Raw genomic sequence first — 4,641 nt, 5'->3', positions numbered from 1 at the left:
GAGACTCACTCTTCCTCTCCTAACTCTTCTTTTCTTCCACCCTTAGGACCTCTACCAAGAGTCTCCTCTTCCACCATATGGATCTTGCATGAATGTATAATCCTTTTCCCTAACTTGTTTTTGTGTTGCCATGATGAGAATCTAGGATTAAAGCATGATAGTAATTATTTAAATTCTCATGAATATGTTTGAGTGTTCTTAAATGTTCTTATGTGTTTTTCATATGTTCTTGGCTGTTCATCACATATTCATGCATAACACTAGTTTCGATTTTAAATCCACATCAAAAACTTGAAAATGATGTTTGTTTAATAATTCTTTTAGATTCTTGAATCTAGGATATTACCATCCACACACATTTACTAGAATTTATTTTTCAATCCAAATAAAATGCTTAATAAATTGTGTAAAATTGTGATTTACAACTATATTTTATGTTGACTTTATTCTATGACAAAAAGTGTTGTAAATGCTTTAATTTTGTTCCTTGTATTTTGTGGAATTTTATTGTATTGGATTTAGTATTAAGTTGGTAAAGACTCAACCTTAAAATGAAGAATCAGTGGATTTCGCGAGAAGCTCGCGAGAAGATTAGGTTTTATCACATGCACACACTTTAAATTCAACATGCAAATTAATTGATAACATATTAGATAATGTGATATGAATGTTAGCCACCATAGTCTAAAAGACCGGTTTCATTGGATAAGGTGGATGCCTAACACCTTCCCACCTTGTAATATAGCCTCCGAACTTAGATCAAGGATTGATAGACCAATGTTTATCCTTATAATTTTCAATTTCTAAATTGTAACTAGGATTAATAGACCAATGTTTATCTTAGATAGTAACTAGGACCAAAGCCATGTAATTTTCCTATAATCAATGTAAATTAAATTGAAAATTAATAAAATAAGAAATTTTTCAATTTTGATTTTCTTATTTATCTCAATAATTAAATAAGTGGCGACTTCATTGTAAAACCCTTAATCTAAAGGGGAAAATATAACTAGTCAAACCTCAATTTTGAGAGGCAATAACACGACTCCACCCATTCACGTGGGTTTGGCCCAACATCATAAAAACGGGCCGGGATCGCGGTCTCTCATACTCATGAACCAAGCTAACTAATCCCTGTCTAAATCTTATGTCAATACAAGGGAAGTGACACCAACAGCAATTGAATTTTAGTTGCAGAATCTTACAGGTCCACACAAAAACACATAAAAACAAGAACCAAGCAACTGGTTTATTGAAGTTTATTAATACTCTAACAATTCTTTCAGCTGCACTATTATCGTAGGATATTCATCAGAAAAATGAAATTTAACAAAAGTGTCTGCTTATACAAAGCAATATAGAAATAAACTTGATATCCAGTCATTCACATTAAAACAACAAAAAATTGGAAAGAACAATTTACAGATATACATAAAGTCAATTGCCTAGTTTCCCTTCATGTGTCACTGCTTGACATCCATGACATGTTACATTCTTCATCTTGAACGAAGCCTCATCTATCAGCATTAGTTGCATCTATGAATTGAGTATAGAGCTTTATAAATAAGGTCAATGATTCAGATGAAGAAAATTGTATTTTTGCTAATTCTATCATGTGGAGCTTTTCCAATGGAGCATTATCAATTAGCTACCTTGTCTCAGAATGTACGACAACTATTTTCACTTGTATAAAATGTGCTTCTCCAATAGGTTTACACTGCAAAATTATACAAACAAGGTTAGTGATTGTGACAAAAAGATGGGGAGAAAAATAGAAAAACATATTTATGAGCAAATTGATTATGTTTATTGTTACAACTCCAATGAGAAATATTAATTTGAAACCAAAATGATTCTATCAATTGACCATAATGGGCAAACGACTCTTATATTTCCCTTTTCTAGTAAACAAAATTAATACTCTGCACGTCTAAGCTCTTCTAGATTATTCTAGTGTTTTGATTCCCCACCCACCAGTTGTAGCAAATTCTAAGGAGTAGAGTACAGGATATATTGTAGTATATATTTCTGTATGCTGGATAAGACCATTTTTGAAATTAAACATTATATAGAATTGAGCCCAAAACAAACCAATAATAGTTGCAAAATTTACAAAATGGGAGAGATTTAGATAAATCCGCAATGCAAGATGATTAGAAAGAAGAGTTCGATATTCTGTTCAAATTAGAAAAACAAAATGGAAAAGGAAGGTTGGACTAGACCTCTTAATCCACTATTCAACTATTGTGCGCACAACAGGACATAACCGTCGTGTCCTGATATATAAAAGCTAAAGTGATTATGCAGTCACTTTGCCATAAGGGATTGCACAATTAAGATAGATGAAAATTTTGATTATGAAATTTATCAAATTTGATTATAAAATGGTTTAAAGCATAGATTACCACTTACACATTTACAGCATTCTATTAAGTAAAATGAAAAGCCAAACAGAAAAGAACCTCATGAAAAGAAGAAGAATATATTGTTTACCAGACTGTGCACGAACTCCACAAATAGTGTGGACAATCAGGCTGCAAAAGAAAAATGTGATGATTAAACAACAAAAGACTTTATTAACAGTTACCATAAAAGCATGCTCAAGACACTTCAAGTCCACAGAGGACAGTAAAGCTATGAAGAATGAAATTGGAGGCCAACTTTCAGCTCATCACCACAATAATACTCTAGCATACAACACCACATTCTCCATGCTAATAACTTCAAAAATGGGTTGTGCTACTGGCTTAATGAGCCTTGTCAGTGATCTGAATCATGAGTAAAAATCAAACCAACAGATTAATGGAGAGAAAGATAGAACAAAACTGACCAACAGCTTGCCAAATGGAGAACCTAATAAGGTATCAAAGCAATATTTGAAGGACAAATTTGGGGCAACATTAAATGTACAAAGGGAATACATACTTCCTTGGCAGTTCAGAATCCATGCTCATATGTCCAAGTGCTCGCCCTCAGAACTCCCTTGTAAAGTGGGAATTGTTTCTTGTGGCTGGATAATAAGCACCAATTAGAAGTAACATACTTTATCTTAGACAAAGGAGGGGGGAGGAAGAGGGATATTGCATTTCTGTTTGTCTTGTGTTTTGTTATTGCCAATATCTTTAAGCTGGGAAAAAACAGAGGGAGCTCCTTGAGTGAGACATGATTGACATGAGACAGCATAAAAGTCACGATAAACCAATAATAAATTCATTTCACTTCCAATAATGTTGTTTTAGGTAAATAGATTACGTGATTGTTAGCTAATCTAGCTAATGAAGCCAAAGTATTCAGAATATCTTCATCCCTACTGGCGGCCACTTCCCATTCTTTGCACTCTTCCATGCTGAGAAAGAATTTGGCTCTGAGACAAAGAACAAGCATAAGATATTGACTTAGAAACTTGATAAATAGCAAGTATCTAACCCTATAACATTAGGATTGAATGATTAGCAAGTATATATTTGAGTTATGAGGGCTTCCCTCATTCTTCTAAAAAAATGTTACTTAAAATAAAAAGAGGTTTCAAGCATTCAAAATCATAGATGGAACCAAATAAAGGTGTTACACTTACTATACAAAATCTAGTTTGCTTTCATATGTTATCAAACTAGATAGACGATCAAAGAAACCAGCAGTCCAGGTTAAACTTATTGCTGCTGCATCTTGGAAGTGATAAAGGACCTTTTGTACACACACAACCTTCTGCTGATGATATTTAGATTGGATAAGGCCAAATGAGAATGGGACATTTTTGCATGATGTTCTTGAATGGATCAAAACATTCCTGGGCCAATAAAGGTTGGAAATGTATCAGCGTCACAAGAAGAATATAAAGGTACTTGTGAGTGAATTAGAATTGAAGAGCTCAGATTCAACCAATGTAATATGACTTCAATGCCTTAATCTCACCCCCCTCCCAATATTGACTTCTAATTTCAGGTATGTCTGTTTTCAAAATTTCATTCCAAAATTATGCAATTGTCCAACCAATGGTAAGAAACCAGACTTCATCCCACTCTTTCCCCTCTATCAAGGCGCATAACTCTTCAATCAGTAAGACAAGAAATCTACTTGCTTCTATTTTTAACCTCCTAAATCCACAACACTAAACGTTGATAATTATCAAAGTAGATGATAAACCTCAAAAATTAAAGCTAGAAAATTCATACATTGACAATTGGTCAATTACCAAGCTCACCTTTCATCTGCCACAATATAATATAGACTACTCTAGAAATGAAACATCACACTTGCCTTCCTACCATTACAAAAAGATAAACAGAGTTTCTTTTATGGCCCTTTGTCAAATGTTGCTTCAGCACCAAATATTATGGATGGAGAAAATGATAAGGAAAATAGACAGAATACTAAGAAGAATATCTAGATATACCTTACTATAGAATAGTACCCAACTCTTACTTAATCCAATTAACAAAGCCAAGATATTTGTCATTTCTTTTTCTCACCTGGTTGTCACCTCCATACTTGACAGAACACTTAAGCCTTTGAAACAAGAAACAAACATTGGATATTGATTTAAAACTTGATAACTAGCAAGTACCAAAGTGTATAACTTTCAAAAGTAATGATTATTAAAAAAAAAAAAAAAAAAAAAAAAAAAAAAAAAAAAACCCACAA

The 4,641-nt window shown here is 33.0% G+C and overlaps 1 long non-coding RNA gene across 3 annotated transcripts; it reads right to left on the bottom strand.

The window, feature by feature from the left end:
* Nucleotides 1-1,165: 1,165 nt before the first annotated feature.
* On the bottom strand, nucleotides 1,166-4,578 carry LOC136071406 (uncharacterized). Of its 3 annotated transcripts, XR_010632714.1 has the most exons (6): nucleotides 3,575-4,578; nucleotides 3,253-3,364; nucleotides 2,926-3,127; nucleotides 2,494-2,534; nucleotides 1,653-1,717; nucleotides 1,166-1,536 (listed from the first exon to the last, which is right to left on the bottom strand). It is a non-coding gene; the product is annotated as an uncharacterized LOC136071406 (long non-coding RNA). The 3 variants fall into 3 exon arrangements; XR_010632711.1 differs by having other exon boundaries at nucleotides 1,166-1,717; nucleotides 3,575-4,575; XR_010632713.1 differs by lacking the exons at nucleotides 1,166-1,536; nucleotides 1,653-1,717; nucleotides 2,494-2,534 and adding an exon at nucleotides 2,541-2,768 and having other exon boundaries at nucleotides 3,575-4,571.
* Nucleotides 4,579-4,641: the final 63 nt, after the last annotated feature.

The sequence above is a fragment of the Quercus suber genome, unplaced genomic scaffold (assembly GCF_002906115.3).
Source record: "Quercus suber isolate HL8 unplaced genomic scaffold, Cork oak 2.0 scaffold_309, whole genome shotgun sequence".
In the NCBI taxonomy this organism is placed as follows: Eukaryota; Viridiplantae; Streptophyta; class Magnoliopsida; order Fagales; family Fagaceae; genus Quercus; species Quercus suber.
This window is presented reverse-complemented; position numbering and strand designations above follow the sequence as displayed.